The sequence below is a fragment of the Dama dama genome, chromosome 28 (genome assembly GCF_033118175.1).
Source record: "Dama dama isolate Ldn47 chromosome 28, ASM3311817v1, whole genome shotgun sequence".
Lineage (NCBI taxonomy): Eukaryota > Metazoa > Chordata > Mammalia > Artiodactyla > Cervidae > Dama > Dama dama.
In genome coordinates, this window is record NC_083708.1 from 32,557,669 (window position 1) to 32,575,176 (window position 17,508).

Genomic DNA, 17,508 nt, shown 5'->3' on the forward strand with positions numbered 1-17,508 from the left:
CTCTCTCCCTCATTCATGATCTATTGATAGAAATTTGAGACAAGTAATTATATAGGTTGATAAATACAATGAATGGAAGAGATCAGAGAGGAGAGAAAGGTTCATAACTTGGGAGGACATGGGAGAGGTAAAGATGGGAAATAGAAATTATGTTTGTCAGATGAGAAGAACTTGTGAGAAGGCAGAGAACTAGACTTGACAGGTGCTTACAGGAATGGAGTCTAATTCTTGGGGGCTGGAACAGTGAGCGTGAGACAGGAGTGGGTGCCTGAAGGCGAGGAAGGAGACAGCAGCAGGATCTGAGGCTCTGAGGGTTATGGGAAGCAGAAAAACTGGTAGGACTTGTTAGATTTGCATTTTTGAAAGACCACACCGGCTGCAGCATGGGGAATGGATTGGAAAAAGAGGCAGGGAGACCATTTAGGTGTTTATACCAATACTCTAGACTAGAGACGATGACACCTCACCTTTTATACTCTAAGTGCCCCGAACCAGCAGCATCTGCAACATGTAGGAGCTTTCCAGAAACACAGACTCCTGTCTCCACCCCACCAGGACCTCTGAACCAGATTCTGCATTATAATTATATTTCCAAGTCAGGATAGAGCCATGGGCAAATCTTAGCAATAAAGGGTGACAATACAAGATGTATATTGAGTCTTAGAATGTAAACAGTGCAAAAAAAGAAAGATTAAATTTTGAATGCAATGGCCAAAATAATTTGTATTATCCACACTAGTTCCTCATCTCTAACTCCCTGTTGACTTTTCAAAAACTGGTTGCTGTTGTTCACTAGTCACTCTGTCATCTAAGCTCCAGCAGTAATTCTAAATGCTGTAGCTCACTGTGGCCAGGTCTCACCTTCTGCGCCTCTCTTTTGCGGGCCCAGAAACTTCTTTTCTGTCAATGTGCTTGCCGTGGGTATACTGCTCCATGATTAAGTTAGTCACAGAAGCATACAAACCAGCACCAATGCCAGTATATTAAATATCAGTGAGAACTATAAGATGGTGAGGTACAGTCTCTTTAGCCTGAAAATGACTTTGGGAGCTAGACTCCATCAAAGGTTGTTAGGTAAACATAAAGAAAAGCAAAGTTGACTGCTTGAGGGATTCTAATGTTAGAAGCAACAAAGTAAGGATGTTTGTCCTTCTCACCTCTCAATCCTATTAAAGTACAATCTTTTTCTGACTCTTATTAAAACTGTAAGAAAGACTTTGTTCAGGACTATTGCAATAGGGGTCAAGAGTATGGCAATAGTGGAGAGAGATCAAGGTTCACCTCTGAATATGGCAAAGACAGCCGGGGATTTCCAGGCAAGGAGCAGAATGACAAGGAATCCATGGGACAATACTAGGAGGAGACATCAATGCGAGGGGGATTCTTGTTGAACCCACTTAACAGGATTCCTGCTGAAGGCAGGTCAAGGATTTATACATCAAAGGTGGAGAATGAGGAAGTCGATCAGATATCAGGGGTAATCAGACATTAAGGATGGGGGATTCTCCCTAAACTGACTTAGCAGAAATCTTGCTAAAACTGGACTAAGCAGGTCAGAGAGGACTCAAGGATGAGGCTTAATCAGAAAGGGGCTTGGAGGAGTTTGGTGTTAGTTTGATCAAGAAGAGAGTCTTTGTCATCCCCATCTGTGCAGTTCTGCCACCAGCTCTGAGTGAGGAAGTGAGTAAAAGTCACTCCGTTGTGTCCGACTCTTTGCAACCCCATGGACTATACAGTCCACAGAATTCTCCAGGCCAGAATACTGAAGTGGGTAGCCTTTTCCTCCTCCAGGGGATCTTCCCAACTCAGGGATTGAACCCCGGTCTCCCACATTGCAGGCGGATTCTTTATCAGCTGAACCACAAGGGAAGCCACCAATGCCACACAGCTAGAATAAACTGACCAAATCCTCTCCCAGCACAGGGCTTAACAGAGCACTGTCTAGCTTGCCTCCTAAGCTGGCCTTTCTCTAATTTCCATTTCTTCTTTGGATGTTAATGAGAGAGTCAGGCTTTCTCCTGCTGAGACTTTTTCCCATGTTCCCTCATCCTGTTTCCAATTCATTTTCTGTTGATTTACAGTGTTAACTTTCAAAGAATATCCCTGCTTTCAAGCTCTAGCTGCCTGCAATACATTTGTGTAGTTTAAAAAAATAGTTTTGGAAGAACATTCGTATACTTGATCTGAATGGGTTCTTAGTTTACCTAATTGGGGGACACTCAGAGAGCCCCTGAGGCTGGACAAGTTGTGAAGCCAAGAAAGTGATTTATTGAAACTATTTTTTCCCAAATGGATTTGAAATTTTATTTCTGTTTCCTGTGGTGTGTTGGGTGAAATTTAGGGTAACCTCATAGTTTCTATTTTGTTCTTTTTCCAAACACCTTCAGAAGAGGCCCAGGTGGGCAGCGTCCCCCTCCAGGCTTAAAAGAGACCATGACTAGCAGTGGCCTGTTTCCACTCTCTTGTGGGAGACTGAGATGGAGGGGAAGATCAGTGTGGATTTTGGAGGAGAGTTCTAGCTTCTGCTGTCATCACAGTTGCCACCTGCAGTCCAAAGACCTGAGTTGTTTGGCTGAGAGGCAGGGAGGGGAATTTTGAGGCTGGCTCATTTCTGCAAACAGGCTGAGCCAGGGTCCTTTTACTTCTCCTGGAACTACATGTCTTTAACAGATGTTATACAGACACCCCACTCATAACAGCCACAAACCCTCAACTTAAGTGTTGAAATTTGTCCTGGGCGCTGATTGTCAGGCTTAGTTTATGGGGCTAAGATCATTAGGGCTCCACCCTCATGAGCAGAGAAGGCAATGGCACCCCACTCCAGTACTCTTGCCTGGAAAACCCCATGGACAGAGGAGCCTTGTAGGCTGCAGTCCATGGGGTCACAAGGAGTCAGACACAATTGAGCGACTTCACTTTGACTTTTCATTTTCATGTATTGGAGAAGGAAATGGCAACCCACTTCAGTACTCTTACCTGGAGAATCCCAGGGATGGGGGAGCCTGGTGGGCTGCCGTCTATGGGGTTGCACAGAGTCTGACACGACTGAAGTGACTTACCAGCAGCAGCAGCACCCTCATGACCTGATTACCTCCTAAAGGCTCCACCTTTGAATACAATCGCATTGGGGATTAGAGCTTCAACAAATGAATTCTGGGGAAGACACAGCAATTCAGTCTATAGCAGAGGAGCTACTAAAAACAAGGATATTAAATTCAACTTCCTGGGCCAATGTTTTCTGGCCCTACTTGAAGGTGACTCCAGTTGGCTTTATTCCTAAGGCATCTCTTGAGGACTAGGACACACTCAACAGTGGGACTTGATATTATGTACTATTTATCAAATTTAGGGACTGGTGACCGCTCACATCTTGACACCCATATTCTTAAGTTTTCTCCTCTGTTGAATGTATTTGAGATTCAGTGCACCAGCTTGCAGTCACCAAATTTTCCATGGGAAGTGAGGTTGGTCTTACTTTTCATTGGAAGGAAGCAAATACACCTGATTTCCAGCTGCAGATATGACAGGGAAGTATCAAAGACAAAAGAGAGCAATGTTAGGTTCACTGAGACCAAGTAAAAAGTCAAGACTACCAGCCAGAAGTACTATCAGGATGAGCGTCTCAGAGCCAAGTCAACAAACCAACCTGATTTGAGGACAAGGTCTACTTATGAAGGATAGCAAGTTCTCATCATGCTGATCATGCCCAGCTGACTAAGGTGTGAAAAACGGCTTGGATGCTCAAAGAATAGAAGTACAACAGTGGAAATGACCAGCTGAGGAATTGCAGATTTTGTTAAGGTTTCAGCTGCTTGCTTCTGCACAGTGTACTGGGTCAGTGGCTCACTTCTATTGGTGTACAAGCTTGATCAGATTATTACCCTGGAGAAAACTGTCTCTTTTCCACCTGCCTGGCTTTGATGACAGTAAGGCTTATTTCTTCCTGTTCTTGTGCATGTTCAGATATTATAGAAATTCTATAAGCCTCTTAATTTACTCTGCAGAAAATTTGCTCTAGAATGTACTGTGTGCTGTGTTATCAAAATGTGTCATTTAAAAAGAAGCAGCTTCGATCCCTGGTCTGGGAAGATTCCACATGCCTCGGGACAGCTGGGCCAGGGAGCTGCACTACTGAAGCCCAGGCACCCTGGAGCCCATGCTCCGAAACAAGGGAGATCACTGCAATGAGAGGCCCCTGTTCACTGCAGCTAGAGAGTAGCTCCCGCTCTCCACAACTGGAGAAAGCCCGTGCACAGCAATGAAGACCCAGAGCAGCCATAAAATAAATAAATAAATCTTTAAAAACAAAAAAAGGATTCAAGAAGGTGCATGAATCTCAAACACTATAAATCCAAAGAAATCCACAGAATGGCAAGTCATAATTAAACTTCTAAAAACTAAAGACAAATACAAAAAATTTAGAAAATAGAAAGAGAAAATAACACCTTACTATGGTGGGGGACAGTATCAGAATGACAGCAGATTTCTCATAAGAAATCATGGAGACTGGAAGGAAGTTGAACACTATTTTCAAGTACTGAAAGAAGTCAACCAGAATCTTGCATCCAGAGAAAATGTCTTTTAAGAATGAAAACGAAATCAACACATTCTCAAAGGAAGGAAAAATAAGAACTTATCTCCAGTAGATCTTAAAGAATGGCTGAAGAAATTCCTTAAATAGAAAGGGAACTTTAATGGAAGAAACCCTGGGATATAAGGAGGGAAAGAAGAACACAGAAACCAAAAATACAGGTAAATACAAACTAAACCCATAGCAAGAAGAAGCAAGGAAATAATAAAGGTGAAAACAGAAATCAATGATAGCAAATTTTTTTTTTAATTACAGAAAATCAATAAAATAGAGAGTTGGATCTTTGGGGAAAAAAACAAAATTTGACAAATCTCTAGCAAAACTGATAAAACAGAGAGAAGATACAAATTACCAATATTAGGAATGAAAATGGAGATAGCAGCACAGATTATGCAGACATCAAAAGCATCACAAGGGAGCATTTACAGTACAAACAACTCTACACACATATATTTGACAACTTAGATGAAATAAACCTCTTTTTTTCTTGAAAGATGTGGACTACTGTAATTCACTCCATATGAAATACTTTGTAGATCCCTGTAACTATTAAGGAAATTCATTTCATAAGTAAAAATCCTCCAAAAAACAAATCTGCAGGCCCAGATGCTTTCACTGGAGAAATCTACCAAACATTAAAAGAAACCAATATCAATTATATACAAACTTCCCAGAAAACAGAAAAGGAGGGAATAATTTCAATTCATCTTATAAAGCTAACTTTACCCTGACTCCAAAATGGACAGCAAACAAACAAAGAAAAAACATCCCAGAAACATGCAGACCAATATTCCTCAACAGTACATATTCTAAATCCCTAACAATGTAGAATTAGCAATGTATAAAAAGAATTATATTCCATAACCAAGTGGGGCTTATTCCAGATTTACAAGGCTGGTTTAATATTTGAAAATAAATCACTGTCATCACCATATTAGAAGGCTAAAAAAGAAAATGTACATGTTAATATCAATTGAAGCTGGGAAAATATTTGGCAATTCGGTATTCACTCACTCACCAAAAAACTCAGAAAAATAGAAATAGAAAGGAAATCCCTCAACTTCATAAAGAAAATCTATCAGGACTCCTATAGCTAACATCATATTTAATATGAAAGTCTTATGCCTTCCCACCAAGATTGGGAACAAGGTAAGGATGTCTGCTCTCACCATTAGAAGCTCTAGTCAGTTCAGTAAGACCCCCCCCCCCCAAAAAAAAGAAAAGAAAGGGCATAAGATCACAAAAAAAGAAAATAAAACTATTCCTTTTTTAAATTAATTAATTTATTTTAATTGGAGCCTAATTATTTTACGATATTGTAGTGGTTTGCTGAAAACATGATTGTCCACATAGGGAAGACCCAGGAATCTACCAAAACTTCCTAGAACACAAAGGTGAGTTTAGCAAGGAATCGCTTGATTTGTAAGTTTTTGGGCAGGTCCAGACAGTTCCCTTTCTCTCTTTCCACTTATTAATCTATTGGCGGGAGCAATTCGGTTTGTATTCACTGTAGGATTTGGGGGATATTTTCATTCAACTCATATTTTGTACTTATCAAGTCTGTCTGCCCACACTACCCCAATACTAAAACAAAACAGCTTTTTTATTGAAAGCAAAAAGCTACTATTTTTATATAGCTAAAACAGGTCATATAAATCTTTTCACCTTGATTGTGTAGGGAACAGCACATATAGGTAGCCTAGACTAAACTGTCATAAGAAGAAATATGAACTCATTTAGGTTTCAGAAAGAACTAAAGGATAGCCATAAAGCAAAAATAATTTAGGAGTTTGAAGAAAAAATGAGGACGTCTGTTTTGCAAAGGACATACTGGACAAAATCTGGTAGATGGACATTCTGGACATACTGGTAGATGAAAGACTGGGGGAAGATATTTGTGACTCCTACACAGACAAGGAACCAACATTCGGAATATATTCATATATATATATAAATCACCCTGAAAAAATCTAGGACTTGTTTCAGAAAACAGGCAAATTGTATAACATATCATTTACAGAAACTTAAATGACTAACATGTGTATCAACAGCTGTCCAAACTTAATAATGAATTTTTTAAAAGTTTTTATTGCAAGATATTTGTTTTACAATGTTGTACTGGTTTCTGCCATACATCAACATGAACCAGTGATAGGTATACATATGTCCCTCCCTCTGAAGCCTCCCTCCCACCTCCCACCCTGTTCCACCCCTCTAGGTTGTCACAGAGCCCCAGGTGGAGTTCCTCGAGTCATACAGAAAATTCCCACTGGCTATCTATTTTGCATATATTAGTGTATATGTTTCCATGCTACTCTCTCCATTAGTCTCACCCTCTCCTATCTATCCCCATCTCCCCATGTCCATAAGTCTGTTATCTACATCTGCCTCAATAATGAATTTTAAATGCTGTGAAACACCATCTTATACTCTGTGAGAATGGCAAAAATAGAAAGTTATATAAAATTTGGTGGGGACGTTGGATAATAGGGACCCTCCTGCACTGCTGGAAGGAGTGTAGACAGGTGCAACCATTCTGGACAGTAATTTGGCAGTGCTCAATCAGATTAGGTATCCACAGTTCTATGACCCAGCTGGGAACATAATGGGACACGCATGAGGATGTGGAGGAATCAGGACGTCCATCACTTGAGGGATTGAGCAAAGTGAAATGTGGTGTTTGTACACCTTGGAGCACCATGCAACATTTAGAATAAATAAACTTGATATGCATATAACAACATAGACAGATATTAAAAACAGAAAAGACCCAGAATAGGACTTTGTGTGTGCAAATTTATATAAAGTTTTAAAACACACACTCAAACAACAATGCTTTTTATCAAGTTGCATGTAAACTCAAGAAAACATATAAACTACATTAGTTTTGTTGCCTGTAGTGGGGAAGAAAACAGGGGTGGTGTATAAATAATCAAGCATAAAGGAGCTTTGTATAGACTCTAGACATTGATGACGCTGTGACTTGCAATGAGTATCTTAGCTCAATCCTCTGAATCTAAGGTAATTAATGAAGAAAAGATGGAGTAACGGAAGGCTGGTTGTATAGAAGAGTGAAAGCTGAGATGATTTCATGTAACATCATCTAAGTGGAGTTGATAAATCAGAAAGAATAGGCATGCACAACTCAGCTGTTTCCTGTTTTCTTGGGAGGGAGGCCTCCATCATGTAAGCCTGCTTCCGTCCAGGGCTGTCTAGGATTGGGTGGGAACATTTTCCTAATTTTGTAGTTTAGTCAGCAGGCCTAGTTGGATCTCACATTTGCAACCAAGGACTATTGGTAATGGCTTCTGTTTTTACTTTATTACTTAAATTGTTTAAAATGGGACAGGGGAGAGGGCTACTATTTATTGGGAGCTGACCCAGAAAATGTGACTGTCATAGGCACTCCCTAACCTGAACTGCATTGCTTTTATTATTTGGCAACTAATTTTTTCTACCATCTTACCAGCCTGGATCAAGATACAGCATGGACGTGGCAAAAACCTGTTGAGTACTGAGTTGAGTCGTAAAGGTCATGATTTCACCACCAGAGTGGAATGAAGCCATTAACAGAGCTTGACATTGATTCCAGGGGTGAAGCATTAATCGACGAACCTCAGTTCTTGTCTTCTTTGAAGAAATAATTTGGCCAAGACTGTGAAAAAGACGAAAACATTTATTGGAAGCAAAGTATGTCTGAAGAAACAAAGTGCGTGGAAGAGCAGGCAGGTGAGCTCAGAGTGAGTTACCCACCATAAGGGCGGCTTAGGTTGCTAATATAGGGGCATTTTCTGGGTTGTCTGTGACCAGTCACCTCTATAATTGGTCCTGGTGTGGGCATGGAGGGGCTTCCCAAGTGGTGCTAGGGATAAAGAGCCCGTTTGCCAATGCAGGAGACGTGAGACATGGGTTTGATCCCTGGGTCGGGAAGATCCCCTGGAGAAGGGCATGGCAACCCACTCCAGCCTGGAGAATCTCCATGGACAGAGGAGCCTGGCGGACTACAGTCCATGGGGCTGCACAGGTGAGATGACTTAGCAGGCAGGCAGGTGGGCGTGGATCTCTCAGTCCAGATGGACTCCGGCTTCTCCCTCCTTTTGTCCTTCCCCTGGACTGAGGGCCTTCTCTGTGCATGTGTCAGGGAATCCGCAGGAATGCACCCAGTCAGGGTCCACTGCTGCTAAGCCATCACAAAGCATTGGCAGGAGACTAGGGCAGCAGCTCAGACTGGGGCCTGGATATCTCCTACCACAATGTCAGAGCTTGTTGACCCAGGTTTGTGAGTAAAGTTACATGAGCTTGCTTATCAGTCTTTTTGCTGGCTACTTTCAATTATTACTGTGTTCTTAGGGTGTGGTATACCAGGAGGGAACGTGAGACAGGGGCTGTGACATTCTGGAAAAAACAGGCAGCGAAGGAGGTAACAAGGGAGCCAGACAGCGTGTAAAATCCTTAGTCATCGCGGCTTGCCTCCCGCAGCAGAGTCCCTGATGTCCCTGAACCGTAGCACAAAGGTGAAGTGTTCCTCCATATATTCTGTTCAGTTAGGCAAGAAAATGTCTGTTACAGCTTTAATAGATTGCCATTAAAACTAAGAGGCTATTTAATACAGCTAACTTCAGCTATCTTAAAAATTGCTCATGTACCACACCTAATTTCCCAATCTTGTTTGATAAAGTCTTATGACTTGATGATGCTATTTAAAAATAATTACTATATTTACAGAGTCTACTCTTGGTACTTTTCTAAAAATGTATATCTTATTCTTCTCCACAGTTGTCGAAGTAATAAATCCAAGTTCATTATTAAGAGTTCCAAGTCCTTTCCTAAAGCCAGTGAAACATGTAAGAGTTTTAAACAAAAGAGGTATCTGTAGTTTGTCAGTATTTATTTCACGTTCTCTATTGCTTTAGGGAATGTTGTGATTTTGCAACATATATATTTTGTGTTATGTAATTGTACACTTTGATCAGAAACACACAGTTAAATAGTAACCTGTAATACATTTATATTACATATGTAGCTAGGTTTGCAAATTCTCTGTCCAACTTAGAATGATAATAACTTTTAATTTCTTCAGTCCAAGTCTGAGGAAACTGTGACTGTGTTTGAAAACTTGGGCCAGCAGTAATGTTTCTAGCAGGACTGTGTGTATGTGCTTGGTCACTTAGTCATGTCCAATTCTTTGCAGTGGACTGTAGCCCAACTGGCTTCTCTGTCCATGGAATTTTCCAGGCAGGAATACTGGAGTGGGTTGCCATATGCTACTCCAGGAAATCTCCCTGACCAGGAATCAAACTCATGTCTCCTGCTCAGCAGGCAGATTCTTTACCACTGTGCCACCTGGGAAGCCCCTCTCATAGGACTAGAAACACACATTTTGCAGTGTCTGAACTCTGATCTCTGCAGCCCTGATATTCACTCAGTTGCTTAAATCTCTGTGTGCCCTGAATTAGAAGGAATCACTATGAATGAGAAAACATCTTTGTAATAGACAGTAGAAATTTGCTGGGAATTATCTATTGATCATGCAAACTCCAGAAGCTGAGCATAAAGTTTTGAATTATTTTTCTGCTTAAAATACAGTATGTGATTATTGTAAAGAGGTAAAACATTCCAGAAGTGTAGGGCAGAATTAGGATTTTTTGTCTTCTTCATTCCTTTTCCTCACCCACACCAGAAAAACACTGTTAGGTTTTTGTGTGAATTCCTCAAGAATTTGCAAAACTGAGTTTTGATTTTGCCTCAAGAACATCACTATTTATGTATAATTAATATTTTGTGATTATATTGCCCATCACATAGATAAAATTTTTAAAAGCAGGTGAAATTTTGTTCACTATCTGTAAAGTTATCATAGGGACTTTAAGGAATCACTTCCCAGTGTTAGACGTGACTCATTTTAGATTCCATTCTTTGGAACAAGAAGAGCTGGTTAGGCCTGTTTCTCTTGGTTCCCACAATCTTTTCATGACCCAATCCAACTTTACCTCAAATTGCTACACACCCAGTAAAACTTGCTTTCACGTTATTGATATATCTTTACTTTTAATAGTTCTTGGATAAATTGCCTTTTTTGCTTCTTTTCTTTGTAGGAAAAAAGTCAGCTGGTGTAAGTACTAGCAGCTTAAACTTTGATGAAAGCCTCTGTCAAACAAGAAAAGCTTTTGGGGCAATTAATACAGAGTTCTTTGTATTCTGTGCTGTGCTGTGCTTATTCGCTCAGTCGTGTCTGACTTTTTGCAATCCTATGGACTCTAGCCTGCCAGGCTCCTCTGTCCATGGGATTCTCCAGGCAAGAATACTGGAGTGGGTTGCCATGCCCTCCTCCAGGGTGGTCTTCCCAACCCAGGGACTGGACCCAGGTCTCCCGCATTGCAGGTGGATTCTTTACTGTCTGAGTCGCCAGGGAAGCCCTCTTTGTATCCTAGATGGATAAAAAAGCTTAGTAATTTGTCATTTTACACTTTCCAGTCCATTAAAGAGGTAGATAATTGATCTCTGTTGATTTGCAACAGAAATTCTTGGCACATTAAATGGATGAATAAAAGCAGGAGAGTAATTCTCAATCTTATGTTTCCAATTAATAATGCTTAATTAAAGTGACAAATGCTTACTAAATAAGTGGATAAATGTGCTTTAAAATTAATGATTAAATACATGGCTTTAACAAAGATGTGGTAATATTTTCTCATCAATAATTGAAAAGCTAAATAGTCTGAGTCCATTCGTTAATTCATTCACTCATTTGTTGTTTGGTTAATATATCCAGTCATCTATGCATCTATCTTTCTTTTTATCCATCTATCTTCTCAAAAAGTACTTTGTGGAACACCTTATCTGAAGGTGGCACTGGGAGAATAAAAAAGCAAAAAAAAAAAAAAAAAATCCCATAAAACATTAAAGGTATCCTGAGGCTAAACAACAATGCTCTGGATATAATTCTTGAAGTGGATTTTTTGGGAGTAGTGTTTCTCTTTTAAAAATCATAATATTGATGTATATGCATCTGAAGGGGATTTTCTAAGAAACTAAAATTAGAGGTAAAAATGTATACTTTCAAATTCCCACCCTAGAAGATCTTGATTTAGGAGGTCTGGATCTGTCATTTACTAACTGTGAGCTCTTGTTCAAATAGTTCTATTTTTCTTTGCTGGATTCCTCATCTATAACAGAGAGATAATAAAACCTACCTTTCAAGCTCATCAGGAATATGATACTATACATAAGAACATTTGCAACTCCAAAGTGTTATACAGTTCTAAGGTAAGTCATATATAAGGTGCCTCAATGAAGCACAAACACGTTTTCAGGGGAATAGAGCCTTTTTCTTAGTTTTGACAAACACTGTTAATGGCTAATGATGTTCCATTCTAAGTAATCAGTCAATGTTTGTGAGTTAAGAAAAATACTTATCTAAAATTTTTTTCTGATTGATTCCAGTGTGGGGTGTGGGGAGGACTGGAGAGAAGAAGGATGGGCAGAGGAGAGAGGGGGTGTGGAACGCCGGGTAAGAAGATGGAATTGGGCAGGAAGAATTGGTGTATGGGGTGGTGGCTCTGCAGACCATGGCTGACCATGGATGGTCTTGTGCTGGTGATCCTTCTGGGGATCTCAATCATCCTGAGAGCCCTTGGAAATTTTTGAAAGTACACTTTGAAACCCTAGAGTGTTAGCTCTAGAAAAGAATGCACAATTGTCCATTCCAATGTTCCCATTTTGGAAAAAGGAAATAGTACCAGAGAGGTTAAGCGACTTAGTCAAAGTCACACAGCTAGTTAGCGGCAGGGACACATGATAATCAGCATGAGTGGATTTGACACTGGGCCAGTTCAGAATTCTAAAACATAAAGTTGTTTAGTTGCTAAGTCATGTCCAACTCTTGTGAACCCAAGGGATTTCCCAGGCAAGAACACTGGTGTGGGTTACCATTTCCTGCTCCAGGGAATCTTCCTGACCCAGGGATCGAATCCAGGTCTCGTGCATTTCAGGCAGTCTCCTGCTTTGCAGACAGATTCTTTACTGACTGAGCCACCAGGGAAGCTCTACAACATAAAGTATCGAACTTCTATTTGTTCTTATTTTTAAATAATGTCTACAACAGACATGGGGTGCATCTTATGCCCATATCACATTGGTGTCAGAATTAGTGAGGGGCTGGGATGGGTGCGGCTCAGCTGCATGCTACTAGAGCACATGTTACTAACGCTAGCCTGCCGACCACACTAGCTCTTCCCAGATTTTGGCCCCCATTCTATGAGAACGCTCTTATCTCTCCATCGGGTTACGTCTTACCTTCTATGATTTCACTTGTGAAATTACAATATTTTTTATATTAAAATGTGTGCTTTTTTATTGGTGATGCAAAAAAACAAAATATTGATATTGAATCCAAAGCTCTATGTATTCACTTGCTTTAAGTTCTCCATTTATGGAAATGTCACTAAGTAAGTGGAAAGCACCCCAAATATGTACATTTCAACTCTGCCTCTTACTAGCTGGATGAATTTTGGCAAATAACTGGGCCTTTCTCAGTATTGGTTTCCTTACTAGAAAAAATTTTACATAATAAAAGCAGTAATATTTATATAGAGGGCTATAGTGAGTACTGAAGGAGAAACATGTGTGGGAAATAGTCTGTCATCAATAATAGGTCCTCAGTGCAGACCATTTTCTTTATGGAACTTTATCATTTTATCACTTTGTCTCAGCAAGTGGTCTTTAATTTTATGAGATAAGGTTCTAGTACATTTGAATTCTACCTTTCTAAGCAACTTGATTATAGATTTATGCAGAAGTGTAAGTTGGCAGGAGAGCACAATGTTTATTTTTATTTACCTTAAATTAATAAATATATTTGTCTGCATAACAAAGGAAATGGATTTTCACTTGACAGTCTAGGACATGCCTTAGCTGATGATAGTTTTTCTAACAATGCTAACCTTACTTGAGTGGGTATAAAGAAGACAGGTGATGATGGAGAGATATTTGGATCATAGTATGATCTCCTAGTCTCAGTTCCACACTGTTCCGAAAAATCTACAATTCAATTTTATCATTTCTCTCAGTACTCAGTAACACATATGCTATACTCAAAGTTATCAAATGCCTAAATAATGTTGGTTTTGGCCAACCTTTCTGCAACAGGTTTTTTAAAAATGTATCTTCACTGCCTTAAAGATTATAGAAGTAACAGATGTATAAAAAATTCAGACAAACAGATAAATAAAGTGGAAAGAACCTTGAAATGGGGCAAGGTTAGGGAATGATAAGAGTCAGAGACATACATAATAAAAAATAATGTTGCCACTATTGAAAAAAAAACAGCAAATAACAAGTTTTGGTGAGGATTTGGAAAAATTGGAACCTTTTTGCATTGTTAGTAGGAATGCAAAATGGTGCAGCTGCTATGAAAAGCAGTATAGAGTTTCTTCAAAAAATAAAAGAAAACCCAGAATTACCATATGTTCTGGCAATCCCACTTCTGGGTATATATCCAAAAGTGCTGAAAATAGGATCTTGAAGAGATATTTGCACATCCATGTTCATTATGGCATTATTCACACTAGCCAAGAGATGGAAGCAACCTGTGTCCATCCACAGATAAATAAACTGTGACATGACACAGGTGTTAAAGCTACAGTGAAAACCATACTGCAACATCTAAATGTATCAATCAAGCCAACACATTGTATACCTTAAACTTACACAATGGTATGTGTCAATTATATCTCTCTTAAAAAAGGGGAAATGTGGTCTATACATGTAACAAAACATTATTTAGCCCTTTAAAAGAAGGCGATTCTGTCATATGCTACAAAATGGATGAAGCTTGTGTACATTGTGCTTAGTAGAGGAAGCCAGTGGCAAAAAGACAAATACTGCATGATTTCACTTAAATGAGGGATCTAAAATAGTCAGACTCTGAGACGCACAAAGTACAAGGCTTGTAGAAGGGGTTGCGGGGAAGCGAAAAAGGAGAGTTGTTTTATGGTGTTTTTTGTGAGATGAAAAAATTGTGAGCTCTGTTGCACAGCAGTGTGCATATATAGTTAGCACTAAGAAATGGTTAAGACGGTAAATTTTATGTTTTTTTTTTTTTTTTTTTAAGCACAATAAAAAATAGAACCCACATGTTCTTCAAACAAACAAACCCCAGTGATTATATTTTGATGGAGGGCAAATATTCTGTCTCAGCAGTTCTGGGGCTGGAGCTGGAGCTCTCCAGCTTTCTAACTTGTGAGTTGGGACGTGTGACCCTCTGCTCTGCTGTCCCTAAGGCTAGAGACACAGATGTTTCCCAGGGAAGCCCCATCGTCCTTGGGGAAGGAGCCCCCAGACCGCAGAGTGCTGCTGGAGAATCAGCCCCAATCCAGAGCACTCTGCACTGGGTACATCTCTGTGTCTCTCAGCCTCAGTTTCCTTGTCTGTACCCGTGGATAATATCTACTATGCTCTGTTGTGAGGATTAGACCTTGAGCCTTTCCAACTGGCTCAGTGGAAAAGAGCCTGCCTGCCAATGCAGGAGATGAGGGTTCGATCCCTGGGTCTTGAAGATACCGCTGGAGGAAGAAATGGCAACCCACGCCACTATTCTTGTCTGGGAAATCCCATGGACAGAGAAGCCTGGTGGGCTGCAGCCTGTGGGCTCGCAAGAGTTGGACAGGACTTAGTGACTGGACAGCAACAACTTGTTAGCAAAGCATTGTAGCTATTTTGATTGCCACCCCCAGGCTGTTCTAGTTTGATTTTCAGGGCCCCTCTGTTAGCAACTCAGATTCTCAGTGATCCAAGCAGGCAATTCCAGGGGAAGCTCTTGGGGACAAACCTTAATGAGCTCAGAAGAGGGGCATTGCTTTCCAGAGCAACCAACAATAGGCAAGTTATCTGAATGGGTCTTGAAATCTGTTATAAAGGTGAGCAACCATCCCTAAAAGAAACAGCAAACACACAGCTCTCAAAAGCATCATTCATAGCAAAACAGTGCTTATACTGCCTATTTTATCAAACAGGAAGTTGTTATGTAAACTTCGGGATCTATTGAGAAACTGTAAGTGGGAAGGGCCTGGCTTCCTGTGGAAGAGAGTGATGGAATTAACTAATTAGTGACTGAGCCCCACTACATGTATCAGGCAATGCAATTTAGAGAAAGTATATCCCATTTTTGAGGAAAGTAGCTTTCATGGCCTAGATATGTACTTTAGGCCTCAAAGATCCTCTGCCACAGTGAATTGCCGTCCTGGAGGGCACTTGTTAATACAATAATAAAAACAATATTGAAAACAAAAAATGACTATTCAATCTAATTATAGCTATTCAGTGTCCATTTTCAAGAGTTATAAAAGTGGGCATTTAGAATTTCCAAACAGAAGTTCGTAGACAGAGTAGGACAAGAATTTAAACACATGCTACCTTCTCTCTTAGAGAATTTGATAGAGTTAGAGAAAATTAGATAGTCACTGTCTACCTGTTCAGATTTCAGCAATGTCATGATAAATACCTGAGTCAAACATGGGCAAACAAGAGACAAGTAAAATTAGGACTGAAGACTCCTAGAAGAAAACAGATCGCAGCACAAGGCACCCTTAGAGATCAGATTGCTTTCTATGCCATGAACGTTGGGACCTGACATTAAAAAGTGAGACAGAATATATGTCTCTAGATTCCTGTTTAGTCTCTGTTTCCTTTTTTCTCCTTTAGTTTTACTCATTTGTTGAATCTGTAGTGCTGCTTTATTAACAAGAGGTGAACGCTGGCCTGGTGCGTGACTTAGAAACTACGACAGGGAAATGGTTTCTCTCAGTAATTTCAGTGTTGTCTTTTCGTCTTGCAAAGACATGCCATTACCCCTACCTTTAATGATGTGAACAAAGTTTCCAAACTCCAAGTCTGCTGTCTTTTGCAGTAAAACGTATAATTTCCTTCTAGACTCTTTTTTCAAAAGTAAATATAAAAATTTGTGAATATCATGTCTGCAGCATTGGATTTATGCTAAAAGAGCCAATTCAAACTAAAGGTAATTGTTTTTGTGCTCATTTTCCAGATAACTTTGAGAATGTTCAAGGAAGGGGTTCAAGAATGTTCAAGAAAGGTTGGACTAGAATTATGTTTTCTCAGTTTAAGAATTTTAACACACCCATGTGTCGAGATTTGGTGTTAAGCATGTAAAAGTAATTTATTTCTATGAAGCAAGTACTGAAGCTAGTGAATGAATAAATTAAAAACTAGACAAGATTCAAGATTATCCTTATATCCCTGTCATTCACCTGAATTTCAAAATTCTTCCTTAAATTGAGGGAAAGGAGTGAAGTTATAATTCATGAAATGTCGGGGGCATGTGTAGTGTCTGAAAATGTGTTTTGTGTTTTTTTGTGGAAAAAAGGCAGAAAACACTGAATTTTGTGATTTTTAAGGCCCTAAGATTCTAAGATTTTGTCAAAAGAAATGTTTAAGAAAGCTTTAACAAGGGCATGCAATGTTAGCCTTTGAACTGTTTGATTAAGTTTGTATTTCTTCTGCCATAACAACCCAGCAATCCCACTGCTGGGCATACACACCGAGGAAACCAGAATTAAAAGAGACACGTGTACCCCAGTGTTCATCACAGCACTGTTTACAATAGCCAGGACACGGAAGCAAGCTCGATGCCCATTGGCAGACAAATGGATAAGAAAGCTGTGGTACATATATACAATGGAATATCACTCAGCTATTAAAAAGAATGCATTTGAATTAATTCTAATGAGGTGAATGAAACTGGGGCCTACTATACAGAGTGAAATAAATCAAAGAAAAACACCAATACAGTATATTAACTCATATATATTGAATTTAGAAAGATGGTAACGATGACCCTATCTGCAAGACAGCAAAAGAGACACAGACGTAAAGAACAGAATTTTGGACCCTGTGGGAGA